General features: G+C 48.1%; 1 long non-coding RNA gene across 1 annotated transcript; it reads right to left on the bottom strand.

Annotated features, from left to right (window-relative positions):
• Nucleotides 1–10,390: 10,390 nt before the first annotated feature.
• LOC144291159 (uncharacterized) lies at nt 10,391–17,552 on the bottom strand. The gene is made up of 2 exons (XR_013358497.1): nt 17,351–17,552; nt 10,391–12,040 (listed from the first exon to the last, which is right to left on the bottom strand). It is a non-coding gene; the product is annotated as an uncharacterized LOC144291159 (long non-coding RNA).
• Nucleotides 17,553–20,754: the final 3,202 nt, after the last annotated feature.

Genomic DNA, 20,754 nt, shown 5'->3' with positions numbered 1-20,754 from the left:
GTGGTCACGGCGGTTCTGCCGTCGGTGCCGCCGTCCGCTCGGCGCCGGGAAAGCCCACGGAGCGCGCCCGCCCGCCCGGCCGCAGCCTCAGGAAGGACGGCTCCGCGCCCCCGCGCCTCCTCGCGCCCCCGCCCCCGCCACCTGCCACCTGCCGGTCGGTCGGGCGCCCCCGGCGGCGGGGGGGGCGGGCGGGGCGCACGCGGGGCCGCACGTGTCCGCCCACGCCGGCCGCCCGCGCCGGAGGCTCGCGGAGGGTCGGGCAGGCCGCGGCGGGCCGCTGGCGCCGAGCCCCGGGCGCGCTTCCCGGGCGGCTCCGGGCCCCGCGTGGGCGGCGGCCCCGGGGATGTGCGGCTCCGGCCAGCCGGCCTCGCCGGCCCCTGCCCCCGCCCCCCGCGGGCACCTCCCGCCGGGCCGCCGCCCGCGCCCCTGCCTCGGCGGCTTGGGGCTCCCTCCTGGGCCACCGGGGGCCGAGAAACGCCGGGACTGGATGACCTCGGGTTGCGGGCTGCGTCGGGAACCTAGCCCGGCCTGCAGACAGTGCCGCAGCTTAGACGTGGAGTCCGAGGCCTGTAGTTTCAATAGAAAATGGGGTACAAAAGGGGAGGTTAGGATGAACAAAGGAGTCCTAGAAAATACGCATCAGGGGCGCCCGGGGTCCCGGGATCCACTCCCACGTCGGGCTCCCTGCATGGAGCCTGCTTCTCCCTCTGCCTGGGTCTCTGCCTCTCTCTCTCTCTCTCTGTGTCTCTCATGAATAAATAAAAAAGTCTTTTAAAAAGTATCAGAAAGCTAACAACTGCATAAACATTACAAACTCCAGAAAAACCACACAATATTTTTATTAATTAACTTTCTGACATACCTTTATAATCCCCCCCCCCAACATTTCATTGGTCACCTTTATATGATGACAGTTTTCTCGTGTTGCTTTCAGGGACTCAAAAGATAATTCACTCTTTCCTCTAACATGGACTGTTGAATGAAGTTTTTATTACTATAGACTGTTCAGGAATGTTTCAGTGTCACAACATGTACTTGGAAATGTTTTATATAAACATACTTACATCTTAGCACAATTTGTTAAATTTGGAATGACCTCCATCAAACTTTTTCCTATGTGATCCATTATGGATGCATTGGTTATTTTTAGTATAGCTGTAAGTTTGTGCCCTGTAAACAGAAATTCTGATAAATTGCATTTTGCATGATCTTTGCCAAAGAAGAACCAAAAAAAAAGGATTGTGGTTTTGATTGTATATGCTGCATTATCCGGTCTATTCCTGCAGGAGAGAACTTTGGTTTGGATCAGGCATCCAGGACACAGCACTGAGAAGCAAACCCTCCATTCACAATTTCACATGTCTGATGGGAGGAAGAAGTTTCTACAGAATAGCTCTGGCTTTTCACATTCCAGGCCAAATTTTTCTTCACTTTCTGTGTACTCTCTGTGCTGGGTGACAATAAAGCATATTCATATGACTGCCATACAGCTGTGGGCATGGGTCTTCTACACCCAATGGCTGGCAATGACTTAGCCATATATGAAATGACTTTATGAAATGACTTTCAGCCACATACACTTATCTCAGTAAACTCTACTGTATCTCCAGCCTAGTTTTTCCTAAGCTGAATCCCCAAAATGCCCACAGCCATTCTAATGTTACTCACTGGGATGCCTGGGTGGCTCTGTGGTTGAGTGTCTGCCTTTGGCTTGGGTTGTCATCCCCGGGGCCCTGGGATCAAGTCCTGCATCGGGTTCCCCACAGAGAGCCTGCTTCTCCCTCTGCCTGTGTCTCTGCCTCTCTCTGTGTGTCTCTCATGAATGTATGAATAGAATTAAAAAAAAAAAAAAAAGAACAAGATGTTTTAAGCTCTCTATAGAACAAGTCAGGGAATCAAGAAAGAGCACAGGAAATCACTAAGTGGAAGAGGAGAGACACAAGTGGTCTAATGAGAAGGGGTCCTGTGGAGAGCCAGGGAGCCGTGGAGAAGAGAGGGTGAGGTGGAGATGGGCGTGGTCTGCTTGGGAGGAGCTGACCTCTCTTTATACTCATTGCAAACATTGTCCAGGAATCAACAAACATTTATTGGACACCTGTGGTTTGGAATAGAGAAGGGAACAAGACAGACAGAAATCTCTGCTCTTGTGCAACTTAAATTTCGGTGGTGGAGACAGAAAATAAGTAAGCAATAAAAGAAAGTGAGAGAAATTAATAAATGGCAGTGCAGAAAATTAAGCCAAAGTGAAGTGGTAGAAAGCTCCATGGCCTACTTACCTTGGGAGGTGACATTTGTGCAGAGACCTGGCCAGCTAGATGGATCAAGTCATGGGAAAATGAGGGAAGAGCATTCTGGGAAGAGGGACAGCAAGTGCAAAGCCCTGAGGTAAGTATAGGCCTGGTATGTCCAAGGAACACCAAGGAGTGGAGTGAGCTGGGGGAGAGTGGCAGGGGCCAAGTTGAGACTGATGGGTGGAGTATCAGACATGCAAGAATTTAAAAATGAGGATATTGAATTTTATTTTACATAGGTAGGATTTCAAAGGAAATACCAAATCCTAGGGCTCAAGTGGCCTTGATGCTTTAAAGTACTGTTGAGCTAGAAATCAAGCCATATAAAGCCTTCACTGCGAGCTAGGCCCTGGGACATAGCTTTTCATAGCCATTTTCCATTTGATTCTTAAATGGTGGTGGAGATGCCTGATTTCCATTTTATAGCTGATCCAACTGAAGCCCAGGAAGGTGAAGTGCTTCATCCCACATCACAGAGCTAGAAAGTGGATGAGCCCAAGCATGGCTCATGTTCAACTATAACATGACTTCATAGCACTTCCTAAAATGGGTGCGGATTCTTTAAAGTTAATAAAGTGTTTTATCTGTACCTTATCTCTTGTGCTATTATGGAGTGTTATCACCTCTTTGCAATGGCCTGGGAAATGTCTCCGAGACCTTGAGTGAGTAGTCACAGCTCTGCAGTTGCTTCTTTCTGAACAGGATCATTGTGACTCGAACCCAGAGTCAGGTCCAGCCAGTGCCAAGTTGCTGCTAGCCCGAACACTGCCTTTGCGCCAATCAGAAAAAGGCTCCCTTTGCTCAAGACACTTGTTAACTTCTGGCTTCCAGAAAAGTATTGTAATAACAATTCTGTTAGAGCATCCTGTGAAGCCATCTGTAAACAACTATCCTCATCCACATGTGAATCTGTGCTCTCTTTATGTGAGAGGTGCTCACTAGGATGCCCTGCCCTCATGCAGGGTACAGCCTGAATGACACAGTGATTTTCTGTGCCCTGATTAAAATACTTGGGTTGGTGAAGCTATGAGCCCCAGCAGAAAGGAGATCTATTTGGAAGTGATCACACGTGAACCCCAGCTGTACCCCAGGGGTGACCAGACCATGACTGTCTGGCTTTTCCTAGAAACTTCCTAGCCCATCAGGACAATGGGTTCCAGTTCACTGCCTCATCACTGTGCTGTTCATCCCCGGCCACCACTCCCTCCTCCCCGTCTCCATTGCCTCTACACATGCTCCAGGGTGTGAAATGTCCTGGGCAGCACTGGCTCCCCACACAAGGTCTCTTGGTGCAGTGACACAAGGCTCCTGCCCTGTCCCCCGGCAAAAACCTCCCGCCTCAACCCTGTAGCACTCACTGGACACATTTCCCCTGTGTGTCCAGCACCACCTCTGAATGACGGGGGCTCATCTTTGAAGTTTTCCAGCTCCTAAATTTAGAAGCATGGATTAAATCCAAATAAATGGAGAGTTATGTAACTTCATTTTCCTCTTCACTGTCCCTCCCCTTTGAATAATCAGCCTTAATCAGCTAATGATGGGGCCCTGAATGCAGCCCCAATCCTCAGAGAAGCTATTAGGCTTATATAAGGAGTGACATTGACCTGGTGTATTATGAGGCTTTAAAATACATCCTCTTTCTCCCTCTCCCTTTCTCATTCTCTCTCCCAATCTCTCCCTCACCCACACTTTCACACACACACACATACACTCACATACTCCCCCGACGTGTCCATCAAACACTGAAGCTGCTTAGCTAGTCTGGGATCAAATACATGCAAACTGAGAGAAGGTATTACTCATCAGGTGGTTTAAATTTATCACCTAAAAATAAATCACCTCAATCCCTAATGACAGCTAATCCAGGAAAAAAGGGAGCATTTTTATCATAGAATTACAGAGTGTTTGAGAGAAAAGGGAGGCTCGGGGAGGGAAATTTGAGGGCTTTCTAATCATCAGAACTGTCCAGCAATAGAATGGCCAGCTGGAAGAAATAGCGAGTTCCCTATCACTGGAGGTAAGCAGAAATTGGAGATAATGGATGAAAATTCTTGCACTGGGCACAGACCGAATGGTAACTGACTTTATACATGGTCAGCCATATGCTAGGAATTGTGCTCTACAGGCATTGTAACAGACCTGGCAAAAAGGCTTCATCTCAAATACCAAATCTGATCTCTTGGGAGTGGCTGCCTGGAGCTCTGGACACACAGAAGGATTCTTTTTTTTTTTTTTTTTTAACACAGAAGGATTCTGAGACTCAGTGGGAAGCAATACCTTGGTTAATTCACAATGTTTTCTGCGGTGCAAAAGGAAAAGACAGAGGTCTTGATTGATTAGCAGTGTCTGTCATCAGTGCAGAAGAAGAGAGCAGAAGATATGCTATTTGCCAATGATGTATAAGAATCCCTTTATAGACGAGGAGACTGAGATTTGGAGGTTTACAGTTGGGAAGAACCAAGATTTGAGGAACCAGATTTGGCTCCAAGTCCATGCTCAGGGTCACTCTGCTGTTCTGCCCCTCGACAATGGGAGGAATGGTCCTGGGGCTGAATATGCAACCACCAGCCAGTAGTGTTCCCTCTTTTTCAGATGCCACAGCATTTGAATTGCAAACTCTGAGTGGTGGTTCAAGGAGGTCATCTACTGGGTCTGCCGGCTGCCCTGAGGAAAAGCACATGGCTACTCCTTGACTGCGGATGGACACTCCATACCCATCATCCCTCTCTGACTGCCAGCTTTACTGGAGATGAGTAGCCCCACATCATGGTGTGAAAATCGAGGCAGCCAAGCATGCGCCATCTGTCCTCCTTGAATCCTGTGCTTGGTGGCATGTTGGAGCCCAAATATCCTAGCCAGAGAGTGTATTCTACAGCAAATATGGTGCAGGAAACCCAAGGGGGCAAAGGGGCCATGGCGAGGACCTAGCCAGGCGCAACATGCCTTTTGGTCCACCTTGCCACAGGAGCTGGCTTCTCAGCCTCACCTGCCCTGTGCCAGCTGCCCGAGGCCATGCCATCTGATTGGATTTCATGGTAGCCCCCAGTTATATAGGTGGAGATTGCCTCTTCCCGATCATGTGACACCCCCCTAGGCACCCATCCCTCCAGTCTTCAGACTGCTAGTGCGGGGCTAGACCCCATCCGTACTCTACTCCTCTCCCTGCACACATTTCTCAACAATTCCTCCTTCCCTTCTCGTTAATCATCCATCCTTCCTGTCCCAGGAATCTCTCTCTCTAGCCCCTATGTTGAGCTTCTGTCCCTACTACTTCTTCTCAGGGGGGACATTGTTTACCTATATTCTTGTGAAGAAGCAAAGCCACCATGAGAACGGGGATTTCAAGTGGAGCCGTGCCAAGACCCTATAGTGTGGGGATGGTCCTGGTCCCAACCATCCACTCTCTCCTTTTGTGAAGATGGGGAACTGAGGCAACAAAGGCAAGGCACATGCATTAAGGCCACTCAGGACCTCGGCCAGGACCTCAGAGTTGCGTAAGCCAGAGGGCGTGGCTGCTTTTGTGTTCCTTGCAGATGGTGTCCTGGGACTGCAGGCAGGGGCAGGGGCCTGGCTGTGGAGGCTGGGAACGGAGACCAGCGTCCCCTCCCCTGCCGACATTTCACCTTGGATCCCTTTCAAAGTGGCAGAGTTTTACTAACGCTACAGAAGTGCCCCCACCTTTAAGATAAAACCCAAGGCTCTCCCTCCCAAAGAGATAAGTTAGGGGGTGAGGTTTCTGGTTACAAAAGCTGGACCCTGAACCCGTTTCTGGAGTGGACTTGAGCCTTTCTTCACGGCTCATTAACTGGGAGCTGTCTGAAAAATCACTGAGACCAGTTGTTTCCAAATTCTTGGCATCAGGTCACTTTTTTGCAAACAAATTCTTTCTTGGAATCATGTCAAGATGGGATTGGCCCATGACCCCCTCCAAAACTGTGTGCAAAATTATGTGTGTGCATGAATGTTCCCTGGACGGGAGTCTATAGTTATCTCGATTCTTCAAGGGCTTACTTGCCCCTGGAAGGGTTAAGAGGGCCTGGAAACGTCGGCTGACAGTCTAGGATACTGTGATTGTCACTTCTATTTTTGTCACCTGTTTGCCTTTCTAGCTCCATGTTGCTCCAGCTGACATTTAAATGAGCTTGCCTTTGTAGAACCCACACCAACTGGTGCTGTGGGTGCAGTGGAGGTGTGGGGGTGAGGAGGAGGGCCCCAAACCAACAGATGGAAGGGGAGTGCCTACTGGAGTTGCCAGGAGCATCTGCAGTGCTTTAAAGGGAAAGAGCAAGGTGCCACAGAAAGAACTAGGATGGAGACACCTGGGTGGCTCAGCGGTTGAGCATCTGCCTTCAGCTCGGGGTGTAATCCTGGAGTTCCAAGATCGAGTGCCGCATAAGGCTCCCTGCATGGAGCCTGCTTCTCCCTCTTCCTGTGTCTCTGCCTCTCTCTGTCTCTCTCATGAATAAATGAATAAAATCTGAAAGAAAGATAGAAAGAAAGAAGAAAGAAAAAAAGAAAGAAAGAAAGAAAGAAAGAAAGAAAGAAAGAAAGAAAGAAAGAAAGAAGAGAAAACTAGGATGTAGGTGGGATTGTCCCCTTCTAGTCTCTTCTTCTGATACATGTATGGCCTTGGACAAGACTCTGCCTCTCTGTTCTCACGTGTAGCATGAGGACCAGGGTTTTCTGAAATATGAAGGATGGGACACACGACCTGGCCTTAAGTAACATTAGCTCACAAATGGAGAAAGTGATTATTTTCTGATTCCGTTTGGACTCCTCTTTCAGATCATGACCAGGGAGGAAGGCAGGATGGGCAGTGGGAGGATGCAGTGGGAGATGTCCCAGCAGGGCATCTTTAACACCTGGCTACCCCCTGAGGGGCTCCCTGGCAAAGCTCTGGCTGACCTGGCCCTTGGGGCAGCCACCAGTGTGGGTTGAACTGTCATGCACTTTGTTTTCTAGGCATTGTTGTACTCTGTGTATGCACAGCAATACCACTGTCCTTTCCAGCAGGGATATGAATGAAGTCTTCTATACTTTTTAATGGTCTCATAAAGAATGAATATGTGTCAATTTAATACAAAATATTAAGAAAATGATAGAAGAAGAGGGGACATGGACATGACAAAACTGTGGAGTCAGGGTGAGAACGCCCAGAGCCAGGGAAGACTGGGCAAGTAGATCTCCCAGATTCTGAGAAGTGCTATCAGTCTGGACCTCACCCTCCCTGAAGCCCGGAGGGGTCCTGGGGGCCCAGACTCTGCCAAATGACTCTGGAACAGGGGGAAGGGGTTCTGAGCAAATGCCTGGGGTGCAACAAAGGAGCCAAATGTCCTTCAGGTGAGTGTCTCAAACTGGGGCGCATATACCTTTTGGGGTACCAGGATCTGTCTTGTGGAGTTTGTGAAACCGGAAGATTAAGGACAGTGAAAATCAACTTCTGTATAGTTTAAGATGTTACCCTTTTACAAAAATAGTGCGGTAAAAAAAAAAAAAAAAAAAATAGTGTGGCTTTGCTGTGGCAGAGAATGGAAATTTCACAGCCACTTTTGGCAGGGTCCCTGGGCCCCAGAATGGTGTGTTCCTCTTTCACCTGAGAGGTCCAACGCCAGGCAGTGCCCAAGAATGGTTTGAACCCTTCGTGGCCTGTGGTGAACTTCAGGAGCTCCCTCGTATTGGCGAGGACTCTGGCTTCGAAGCAATAGAAAAGAGCTCAGCTGACTTTTGCCAAAGATATGGGGGCCCTTACTGGGAAGATAAGAGGTCACTCTTGGGATCAAAGTCTCCACATCAGCAGGGCTCAGATGAGGGGAGAAGAAGAACAAGAACCAGGAGATACAGTGTTCAAGGCAAAGACATGTCCCAGGATTCAAGAGTCAAGTCCCAGGGGAGAGTACCCCACTGGCTAGACCGGCGTCATGTGCACACCCTTAGTCTGAGGAGCGCAGGGCACCCTGATTTACAGTCTTGGCCTGACTGTCAAAACCGAGAGTAGGAAAGTTCCCCAAAGGGAAATTGGGATGCTCCTTCCAGGAAGAGAGACAGCGAATGCTAGGCAGGCAAGGAAAACAAATGGCTACTATGTCTCGTCACCTCCCTGTGCCTCAGTTTTGTCCTCTGAAAACAGGGTTGAAAGTGGTCTGGCCTTTTGAGGGCAACTGAGGGGATGATATGATGTCATCCATGTGAGAGCTTGGCTCTAGTAACTAACACTCCATAAATGTCAGTGATTGATGTTTTGTTTTGTTTTGTTTTTATTGTTTGTTATAAAAAGACAGAAAAACAAGCCACTGTTGGCCGGACATGAGCCTAACAGATGCCACATGCTCCTTTTGGTTACAGTCACAGAAGCTTTGGACTTGGCAGAGATGGGTTCAAATCCTGCCTATACCCATTGAGGAGCTGTGAGGCCCCAGGCAAGCGACCTCAGCCCCAGTGGTCATATCTGGCTGCCAGCTGCTAGCTGGCACAAAGCCCCGTGTTTAGATGGCAGATGTCAGCATAACCAGGCCCAGGGGCTCAGGGGCAGATAGGTGCCTTCCCTTGTAGGCTGAGGGTGGAGAGGCTGTATTTCTGCCTCTGGAGTGAGGCCAGGCCCCTACACCTGCAGCAACCATGTAGTGTAGGAACAGTCTCTGCAGAAACTACATCCTTGTGCCAAGGACTGGCTCTCTTGGCTAGCTCTGACCACGAGTCCAAATCTCCCAGTCCCCAAGGCCAATGACTCAGCCAGAGTTGCCAGGCCTTCTGCTCCTAGTGGGCATGAGGCAGACCAGCACAAGGGAAGGGGCCCTCTGTCTCAGCTGCTCTGCACACAAACAACCACCACTGAGTGCCTACTCTGGTCTCCACAGCTTTATTTTGCCACCATAAACTCTAGAGACAGACTGCTGTGCCATAGCTTATGATTCATGTGACCTTGGGTGGGTCACATCACCTCTCTGTGCCCTACTTAGTTTTCTCATCTATAACATGGGGAAATGACAGTTTCTTCTTCATGGTGTGGTTAGGAGAATTAGATGAGATAAAATTTATAAAGCACTTAGAACAGGGCCTGGCAGTAAAAACACACTATACAGGTGTTAGCTAGCATCACGATCATCGTCATCACCATTGCTTCCAGGACCCCTTGACAGGTGGGTGTGGCCCTTTAGTGTTCTGTTTTTGTTTTTGTTTTTGTTTTTTTAGTAATCTCTACACTCAAGGTGGGGCTCGAACTCATGACCCTGGGATCAAGAGTCACATGCTTCAAGGACTGAGCCCGCCAGGTGCCCCTGAGATAACTTTAGAGGACACAAAGACATATGTGGCTTCAAGAATCCTTATTTTACTTTTCCCTTGAGCTCTCTGGAAGCTAGAGTATGTGTGATAATGACAGCTAGCATATAAGTCCCTGCTACGTCCTAAGTTCTCTGCACAGTGTTTGGGTTCAGTCCTCTGAAGGAGGTACTATTATTATCATTCCTGCATCTCATGTGAGGAAACCAAGGCATGGAGAGGTTGAGTAACCCATTTTCCGTGTACACCCGTAGGGCTTAGGCATGCATGCAATGAGGCCAAGCCTGGTCATTCTAGGAGGAAAAAGAATTCATCGGCAGGGGGTCAGATGGCTCGTGGAATCTTCAGGAAGGCAGGAGGATGAGGCTCAGAAACACAGGTAAGAGCCAGGAGAGTGAAGGTGGAAGGGACACCTCTGAGGGCATGAGCTGGGAACACTGGTGACAACTGGATCTTTGCCACTGCTGGACCATGGTGGCCACCACCACCTCCATGAATAATTACTCCACTACCCCTAAACTTTTGCACCTGTCACAAATTACTCATAGTCCCATGGGCCTGTGATCTGGCTGCCAGGAAGGAAAGAAAAGGAGTGTCCTGCTTTTTTGGCTTTTAAGGTGGGTGGTGGGCTCTTTCTTCCCCCAAGACTCCACTGGGCAGGAGAAGGGTTCACAATAGTAAGGGGGTTTAGGTAAAGAGGAGCTAAGCAGACAGTTAATGGGATTGCTAGGATCTCTGAACAGTAATCTATCTAGGGAGGATCTATAAGTCAGTGATGCCAGAATAATGCCATGTAACAAACCATCTGAAAACTCAGTGGCTTGAAACAATAGCCATTTATTCTCACGGATAGGTGGGTCTAGTGGTTCAGACTAGGCTGGGTTCTGCAGGGTGACCTGCCACAGTGGCTAGGGTGGCTCTGCTAACACTGTGGTTATATGGGGCAGCTGGGACAGCTCTGCCTCTTGTGCCTCTCATTCTCCCTGGACTAGTGGGCTAGCTGGAATTGTTCTCATGGTGGTAGCAAAGGCATAAGCAGGCAGGTGAAAGAAAGCACACAAGGTCCCTTATGGTCCATACCCAGAACTGGCACATTATTATTTCTGTTCCGTTCTATAGGTGAGAGAGTAAGTCACATGGTCAAGTCCAAAGTCAGGGGCAGGAAAGTGTACTCTATTGTAGATGAGACCCATGCATAGGTGCTGAAGGAGTGGGAGCAATGATTCATTCTATTCTACTTTCTCAAATGCTCCTGGCACCTCTGCTCTCTGACCATGAGCACAGGAATCTTGCATGGATCACCTGGTGCCCGTGGTACCTGTTGGGCCCTCCCTCAATATGTCTGCCAGCTTGCTAATAAGAAGGCAGAGCACAAAGATGGAAGGAAACCAGGTCCTTGAGGACATACATCCTTGAAATGCAGAGGTCACTCTGAAGTGACCGCTGAACTTCTCATTTAAGCAACTCCTAGACGGATGCTCTGTTTCTTACAGCCCATAGCACCTTGGGCATCAGGCTCTCATGCAGGAATGAGATGATACTAATGGCTAGCCCTTTTGGAGCATTTTCGGGGCAACACCACATGCCCAAGGTTACACAGTGAAGACTTGGCCAACTCATATTGGCTCAGTAGGCTGGCCCTAAGAGGTGCTCTAGCCCACAGCACCGTACAGAGCATGAAAAGTGCTCAGCCTATAGCACACACGAACAAGCAAATCGGTGACTCTCTTCCTTTGAGAATCACAGAGTATTTTAAGAATCTGAAGTTAAAAACTAAAATCTTAGACCCCTGGGGGATCCCTGGGTGGCTCAGCGGTTTAGCGCCTGCCTTTGACCCAGGGCACGATCCTGGAGTCCCGGGATCGAGTCCTGCATCGGGCTCCCAGCATGGAGCCTGCTTCTCCCTCCTCCTGTGTTTCTGCCTCTCTCTCTCTCTCTCTAATAAGTAAATAAATCTTTAAAAACATAAAATAAAATCTTAGAGCCACCACCCCTAAACCCTGCACACAAGCCCATCCGATTTTGCATCCAATTCCAAGGGGCTTGGGGAGTAACTATTATCATTACTATCCAAGGGAATGTGAGGGAAAGTGCCTGGCCCTGATTGTCACTACCAGAGCAGACCTCCATTGTCTCCCCTTGCCTTCCTTCCTGCTTCCTGGCCTGTGGTGGCCCCACCTGGTCAGGGCTAACCCACTGCCTCTCGTGTCCTGAGGGTGACCTGGGCTGGAGCAAGATGTGTATCTCTTCCACAAGGATATAGGATACCTAAACTTTTATATAGATTTGGGGTGAGGGGAAAAAGGTTGAGGTGAAAGTGAGCAGCGAAAGATTTCTTAAAATCCAGAATTTCCATGGCTCCACCCCTGGGTAGACATTTGGAAGCAGTGCTTTTGGTGTCAAGCAGGAGTGGCACATGGTTCCCATCTCTGGAGGCAGCAGTGAACACCCGATGAAGGCTCGCTGGGCACCTGTTATAAAGGTTGAAGACAGTGGGACCAATTAGAAAATCCTGTTCCATGTTGTGCATCTGCTGCCCATTGCAGTCACTGGTTCAGAGTACAAAGGCCCTGGTTCCAGTTCAGGGTTTGCCAGCTACTGATGTGTGATCTCAGACAGTCTCCTGGCCTCCCTGGTCCCCCTTTTCTCTGCTAAATAAGGGGCAAGATCGATGATCTCTCTAAAGTGCTCTGCTGGCAAGGCCCCTGCAGACTGCCACTCTGTGGGTAATGCCCTCTCTAAAGCAAGGCCTGCCTGTGATAGCATGCCTCAATGGCTAAGCTGGATGTATTCAGCTCTCCTGACATTTCCCTATGAAGCAATTCATTCGCACATCTGGATTGTCTCCTAGTTCCAAGGGCGGAGTGGTCTGAGGTCCCTAAGGATAGCTCATAAGCTCTCAGGGTCCAGGTGGAGTCAGAAGGCAAGAATAAGTCCTCTGGACAAAAATATTTCCTACATGGCTTGTCAGGCTGCCTGAAAGTCCATCCCTAGCCATATTGGGTAAAGGCATGGACAGTCTCAACATGGCAGATGCTTAGTAAATATTTGTTGACCTGCAGTTAATATAAGGGTCTGCATCTAAGAGCGAGAGTCTCAGGCCTCTGTTCCAGCTGAGTCTTAACCAATACAGAAAGCGCCCAGAATGTTACCTGCCAGCCATTTCTGGCATTCCTGCCTGCCTTTCAGCCTTCAGACACAGTCAGCCCCTCATGGACGCTCTGCATCCTGCCCCCTTCCATATCTGTGCCACTTCCAAACCGCATCTTGTATCATGCCATTCCCTGTTCAAAACACACCTGCCCTTCCCGCCCCTGTCACATGCACTGGGTGCTACTTCCATCCCCCACCCTGAGTGCCTGCCCACCCCTCCCTGCTCTCAACCATGCAGGTGCTCAGCCTGCAAACTCCATTTCAAGACTTCCCTCCTACCTTGTACCTCTATCTTCCTTTACATTGCGCACACCTAGAACTTAGAATGTGTGTCCGAAGAAGGAGGCATGAGTAGCCTGATAATCTCTGTGCCCCCGCACACACCAACAGGCCCCACCCCTCCCCAGTTGCTAACTTTGGATTAAGGGAACCTACCCTCACTCCACCCCAGGCTCAGACAGCCTTCCTTCCCACAGTGTGCCATCCTCATGATTTCCCGGGGAGCCCCACCTTCAGGGGAAGGACAAATAGCTCTTGGGTAACTTTGGCTAATCCTGACCTCCAGGCACAGATGGTTTCCCAGAACCTCAGAGTTGGGAAAAACTCCCAGATGTTCCTGGGCCAGTGGTTCCCATGGGAATTCCCCAAGCTGCTGGTTAAAATGCAGATCCCCAGGCTCCTCACAGGCACAATGAGTCAGCATCTCTGGGGGCAGGGCCCAGGGATCTGCATTTAAACCAGTGCCCCAGGTGATGCACTGATCAAGCTCAGACTTCTCCAAAATCACACCTGCAGCACACTACTCCCTGACTTCCACACTTCTTGGTGATAGTGGGTGGGGGGTAACTCCCTCCCAGGCAGCAGCCCTTCTCTGAACAGCCCTGACAGCCTCTCCCCTGGAGCTGCCCCCATGGCCTTCCCACTCCATGGGCCTACTCATGGTGCCCCTGCCCCAGTACAGCTCTCAGGACTTAGCCCAGGCTCCAACTCCTAGCTCAGCCACTTGGGTGTGGTGGTGGCCAGGTGGATGGGAGTTGGAGGCATGTGAGAGGTGGGGGCCTGGGAAGCTGCAAGGAGCATCTGCAGGGCCAGGCTTCACTGAACCCAGAGAAACAAAAGCAATTATACGGGAAACCACTAGGGTCTGTGGTGGGAAGAGCTGGGCTGAGTGAGGATCAAAGTGGGGAACCAGGTTGCTCACATTCAAGGATGAGGGAGACAGCATGGCCAGGTCCCAGGCAGCTCCTGTAAGTTCTGCTCTTGCTGCTTCAGTCAACAAACATTCACTGAGCTGTTCCTGCTCCTTCACCAGGCCCCTTCTTGGGGCTGGCCACAGAATCCTTACTACAACATGCCTTCCAGTGCTCCAGCCTCATCTTCTCAAAGACTGGAGGACCTCAGATAGTTCTGCCTCCCCAAAACCCTCTTCTGGCTACAGTCTCCTCTGCTCACCCCTATTTTCCTCCCAGGAATCAGATTCTTTCTCAGGCCATGCTTCAAACCATCTTTCTCACTCCCAGCTTCAAAGGGGCCTTGAGTCCTAGGTCTAGCCAGTCAGAATATCACATCCTCCAAGCCACAGTGATTGGCTCAGGGATGGACATGTGACCCAAGCCCAGCTAATGAGAGCCTTCCAAGACCATTTGCTTGTGCCAGGGCTGCTGTGGAGAGTGGTCCAGGTTGTGCACTGGGCAAGTGCACTTAGCTGAGGTGAATAGAAGGCAAAATTTGTTGTTATGTTCTGCTTGTTAAGCCCTTTGCCTGGTGTAGGACTGTGCCTCTTTATTTTTTCCTGGTTTTCACCTAGCTGCTATGTAGGCTGGAAGAGGATTTAGCTGAGTCTTCAGGAAAAAAGCTGTCACTTACCCTGAGGACTGCATAAGGGTAGGTAGGATATTAGCCTGGAGCTGCTGGGGCTAAATTTGCCATCTTAAGGGGAGAGCTTAAGAACAAAGCCTTTACCTAAGAAAGAAGAGCTGATAAAGGAAGAGAGAGAGACTTCTGGTGACATTTTTTTTTTTTTTTAACTGCCTGGAACCAGCTGGACCTAAAATCCAAACTATCCTTGGATGGTTTTTTGTTCAATCAGAAGGGTCAATAAATTCCTTTTCAACAATTGGAACCAATTTGAGTTCATTTTCTCTCACTTAAACACAAGGAGATACATGTGGGCAGAGACCATTCTGGTCCAGCATTTCATTACACAGAAAAACAAAACAAAACAAAACAAAAAACTAATCCCAAACTGACAGGGGTAGGAATTTGTCAAGCTCACCTAGCAAGGTTATGACAGACCAAAATATCTACATTCCCTCCTGCCCCGTTTTAGATATAGTTAACACAGAGCACTGTATGTTTAAGGTGTACAGCATAATGGCTTGACTTGCATGTATTATAAAGTGATCACTATAAGTTTAATTAACATCTATCACCTCATATAGTTACAAAAAGAAAAAAACATTTTTTTTCCTTGTGATGAGAAATTTTAGGATTTATTCTCTTAGCAACTTTCAAGTATACCATATGGCAGTGTTAACTATAATCACTACACTGTTTGTTACACCCCTAGTGCTTATTTATCTTATAACTGGAAGTTGGGACCTTTAGACCATCTTCATCCAATTCCTCCTTCCCCAGTCCCTGCCTCTGGTAACCACAACCACAAGTATGAGCTCTTTTTCAATGAATTTGGTTTGGGAGGTTGTTTTGTTGTTGTTTTGTTTTGTTTTGTTTTGTTTTAGGTTCTGCATATAAGTGGGATCACACACTATTTGTTTTTCTCCTTTTGTCTGACCTATTTGTTTTAGCATAATGCCCTTAAGGGTGCATCCATGCTGTCACAAATGGTAGGATTTCATTCTTTTTTTATTATTGAATGGTATTAGTGTGTGTGTGTGTGTGTGTGATATTTTCTTTAACCATCTATCTGTTGATGGACATTTAAGCTGTTTTCCTTGTCTTGCCCATTGTAAATAATGCTGCAATGAAAATGGGGGTGCAGATATCTCTGACATGGTGGTTTGGTTTCCTTGGGATATACCAGTTCACATTCTTCTACCTTGGACTCTCCAGTGTGCCCACAATCTTCAACTTGTCCCCTAGGTCCCTTGGGAGCAGCCACAGCAGAAAGCAGAGTGGGGGTGGAGGTGAGGCAGGCCACATCTCAGTCCCACCCAGAGCAATTCTGCTTTAGTTTAAAGCAAACGCACCCCTGCATTAAAAGACACACACACACACACACACACACACACACACACACACACACACACACCAGTCTACCAACAACTGAGATATATCCAGTGCTTCTCTGGGTTGGGCTTTGTGGAAACCAAGCGTGAGACCCTCAGGCCACAGGATGTACTGGGAGAACAGCTGGTGTGGAGGCAGGAGCCTGAGGCTGCATTCCCAGGTGGTCAAGTCATTTCCTACTTGGGCTGCGGTGTTTTCCTCCTCTAGGAATGCTGATAATAACCTCCTGTGGCTGTGCGAAACTTGTGGGCAGTTCCTGATGCTGTCAAGCATTATGGGGCTGTAGATGGTGGCCATCTTTCTCATGGTCAACTGAGGCAGCACTCATCCTTTCGGGCCAGGCTAATTGCTCATCAATGATTAATTTATCATAATACCAGCCACTCCTGTGTGTTGGTCTCATTTCCAGTGGTTTGCACCAACTCCAGCTCCTCAGAAGCCTGGTATTCAGAGGTTGGAGTAGGGATCCTAGGTCCCCACAGACAACCTCACATTTCAACACATAGCCCCCTCCCCCCAACTCCCCTAGGGTTGAGTTACATAGAACTCTTCAAGTCCACATGGATCCATCTTCCCATGGTCTGTGTGACTTTAGTTAATGGTTCCTCCACTTTCTTCTACTGCTCAGGGCATAAACTTCGGAATCATCCTTGACTTCTCTCTCTCATGATCCATATCCAATCTGTCAGCAAATCCTACTGGCTCCATCTTCAAAATATGTCCAGAGTCCATCCCCATTGATACCACTATGCCTGAAGCCTCATCATTTCTCACATGGACAACTCAATCACTTCACTATGTGTTCATTTCTGTCTTGTTCCTCTATTAGGCAGGACAGGCTATGTTATGCAGTGATAACAAACAATCCCCTTATCTCAGTGGTATAAACACAAAGGTTTATTTCTTGCTCCTGCTGCACGTCCCTCTGATTAGAAGCTCTCTTTCATGTCCTTATCTACCATTTGGAATTCAGGTTGGTGGAGTAGGCAGTCTAGAACCCGACTCTTTAGAATACTGCCAGTCACCACAGAAGGGGAAAAAGAGAGCATGGCTTAAGTGTACTCAACTATTCCACCAGAAGTGATGACACCACTCTGTTCATGCTCCATTGACCACAAAGGCATATGCCATGCCTGACTCTAAAGGGTCAGGGGAGAACAATATTGTGATAAGAAGAACTGAAAACATTGAATAGTGTTAATGACAACCACCACCACCCCCAGCTCCTCCTCCACACAGCAGCCAGAAGGATTCTGTTAAAGCACAAGGCTGGTCACTTCCCTTCCTCTGCTCTGAATCCCCTGTGGCTCCAGCCTCCCTTGGGTAAATTTCAGAGTCCCTAGCATGATCTACGAGGTCTGGGACCTCTTGGGGCTTACCTCCTTCCCCCTTGCCCTCACTCATTTCTTTCTGTTCTGGTCTCCTTTCTCTTTCTCAAACCAACCAGGCATGTTCTTCCTTCATACTTTTTGCTTCTGCTCTTCTGTCTGGAATGTTCATCCAAAAAGAAGGTCTCATTCCCTCAGTCCCATCATCACTCCTTACCCCCAGCTCAGTGAAGCCCCCCCTGTTATGGGCTGAATTGTGTCTCCCCCAACCACTCAAAAATTCATGTTGGAGTCATAACCACCCAGTACCTCACAATGTGACCACAATTGGAGAGATGGTCTTTATAAAGGTAGTTAAGATAGAATGAGGTCATTGACTTCATTGCGCCCTAGTCCAATAGGATTGGTGCCTTCATAAGAAGAGGAGACTAGGACACAGACATGTGCAGAGGGAGGACAGATGTGAGGAGACAAAGAGAAGGCCATCTGTCAGCCAAGGAGAGGAGCCTCAGAAGAAACCAACCCTACCAACACCTTGATCTCAGACTTATGGTCTCCAGAACTGTGAGAAAATGAGTTTCTGTTGTTGAAACCACCCAGTCTATGGTCCTTTGTAACAGGAGCCTAGCAAATAAATATATTCTCCTTGCCATATTTCTAAAGATTACAACTCTTCTTTTTATCTGCCCTTCAATGGTCTCTATTCCTTTTCCCTGTCTATTTTTTCTCTGTAGCATCATATGCTCAAAGTTTTACTTATTTAGTTGTTTGTAAAAAAGAAAAATAATTTACTTGTTTGTTTTGTGTATGAATAATCTCTAGTAGCAGGTAAGCTTGATCAAGGCAGAGACTTCATCTGTTTTATTCATTGCTCTCTCCCAGTGCCCAGAGCCATACTGGGCACATAGTAGGTACTCAATAAATATTTATTGGATGAAGAAATGAGTGGATCAATGGAAAGAGGCTATAAGCACTTGGAACCTTCATCTTTTGCATCGTACTTCCACCTGACCCCCTAAACCCCAAAGCATTTTGTGTCCCTTTCCCTTGATGGATTCCATATTGGAGGGTAGCTGAGGGTTTTGAAAGTCTGGCCTTTCAAATTAAGTGGTATCTACCAAACCTTGAAATACAGAGATCCATTGATTTTCAAGTTCACAGTGAGAAATTATCTTCCAGAAGTCTTTATGTAAGTGCTCAAAGAGAATGAATAAGGATTTCAATGCAGAGGCATTTATTCACTGTAAATACAGTAAAGACCTAAATGCCCATAAATAAAGGACTGGGTTTGAGCTGCAACATACACATAAATGGTGACTATGCAGACCTTAAAAGGAATCAGAGGGACTCATGTGTGCCAAGAGGAGGTTGGCTAAGATGGCATCAAGTGGAAGAGTGGTCTGCAGCCAGGATAGTGTGATAGTGCTTTCACATGTGTGTAACCCAACAACCAAAAAGGTGCCCAAGAGAGTGGAAAGTGAAGTTGTTGTATTAGTTAACTATTGCCACAATGATGCCATGTGACGAATAGCTCCCAAACCAGCTGTGGCACACAGCAATAAGCAACAATTGCTCACTAGCCTGGAGGTAGCTACTTTAGGTGCATGTAGGTCGAGGCCACTCTGCTGATCATGGCTGAGCTTCCTCAGATGTTTGGGGTCTGCTGGCTACCGGCTGATGTAGGGTGGCCTTGGCTCGGATGACTGGAGTGGCTCAGTTTGGTGCCACATGCCTCATCCTCCAGCCCACTAGCGTGGACATGTCATGGCAATAGCAGATGCACAAGAGTAGGCAAGCTTGACTGTGCAAAAATGCTTTCAAGCCTCTGCTTGCATTTTGATTGCTAATGTTCCTTTGGCCAAAGCAAGTCACATGGCCAAGCCCAGCATCTAAATGGACAAAGGCTGCCAAATGATGAGCCAAGGGTATGGATACAGGGAGAGGGGAAGAATTGGGGCAGTTTTTGCAACTTGATGTAGTTGTCTTCTACAAAAGCCTACTCAGGACCAGGATTTATGTATGAGCAACTCAGTATGGCAGTGCTCCTGGGGGGCAATTGGTGGGAGGAGGAGAAACAGGACAGGGAAGAAGAAGCCAGGCCAGGTGCAGCCAGGCAAAGTGGCTGCCTCAGGATGATACTGCAGGAGGGCTTTGGTGTAAGTTACTCCTCAGAGTTTTTTGTTTTTTTAGAAATTGGTCAATATTCTTTTTTGTTTTTAAAATTTATTGAGGTGTAATTGACCCACAATATTATACTGTTTTCAACATACACAGCGATTTTATATTTATATACCTTACAAATGGTCATCACAAGTCTGGTTATCATCTGTCACTCTACAAAGTTAATATAATATTATTGATTATATTCCCCATGCTGTATATGATATCCCATTATGTATTTACACAACTGGATATCACCTCAGTTTGTTCTGACCTTATGTCAGCTAGTCATTGGCTAAAGGCCTCATGGGGTTGGGTCGGGGTCATGAGCTCCCAGGCACTCCTGCCTCTCTGCACACATGGGCAAAGTGTCTCTAGAAACTCAAGAATGGTCCTTTGGAGAAATTCATGGGTGTAGGCAAAGTGCCTAGAAGCAAGGCACACAGAAGTCAGGGAAGGGGACCCAGAGCCCCTGAGGGAATTTGAACCGGGCACCAAGAATGTCTACTATGGGGGCCAGAGAGGTAAGAAATTTTTACTTTCCATTTTGGGTTCTTCTGTACTGTTTTAATGTTTTACCCTGAGCATTTATTGGTTCAATAACAACAACAATAACAACAATAACAATGTGATGATGATGATGATAATAATAATAATAATTTAAAATAATAATAATAATAATTAAAGCCAATAGAGCAAACATTTTCCATGAAAGTCTCTCAAGATATTTCCAGAGGTGCAATGGTCTAAAGCTTGCTCAGAGGTGATGGATGGCCCAGAGGAGAGTCAGGAAGTCCTGGGTTCAAGTCCTACTCTGCCTTGTTCCGGCTGCATACCCTAGGGCAAGTTGCTTTCCCTCTCTGACCCTCAGCTTCCCCTCTAAACAATGTGGATACTTACCTGTCCCTTTATGGGTCTCTGCTGAGTATTCAAAGTGCCAGGGGACTGAGTGAGGGCACTGAGGCACAGAGTGGATGCTCAGTTAGTGGCGGTGGCATTCTCCAAGGGCCACTCACTGGGAAACGCTGAACCTCCCTGTCCCATCCAGATCAGGAAGGTGACCCAGAAGTCCCACACATGCAAGCTCTGGAGTCCCGGGCCTCTCAGTCCCTCAGCTTTCCTATCCTAGCAATGATCTCTGCCCCACTGCTCCTGCCACAGGCCTGTTGGTTGGCAGGTTCTGCTACCATAGGCCACCTCCATGGGGATCTAAATCTCAGGGACTCTCTGACCTGGTACCTCCCTCTACTAAGCATCAGCTTCTCCCTTCCACTGTTCATGTTCTACCCCAGAAT

The sequence above is a fragment of the Canis aureus genome, chromosome 19 (assembly GCF_053574225.1).
Source record: "Canis aureus isolate CA01 chromosome 19, VMU_Caureus_v.1.0, whole genome shotgun sequence".
Lineage (NCBI taxonomy): Eukaryota > Metazoa > Chordata > Mammalia > Carnivora > Canidae > Canis > Canis aureus.
This window is presented reverse-complemented; position numbering and strand designations above follow the sequence as displayed.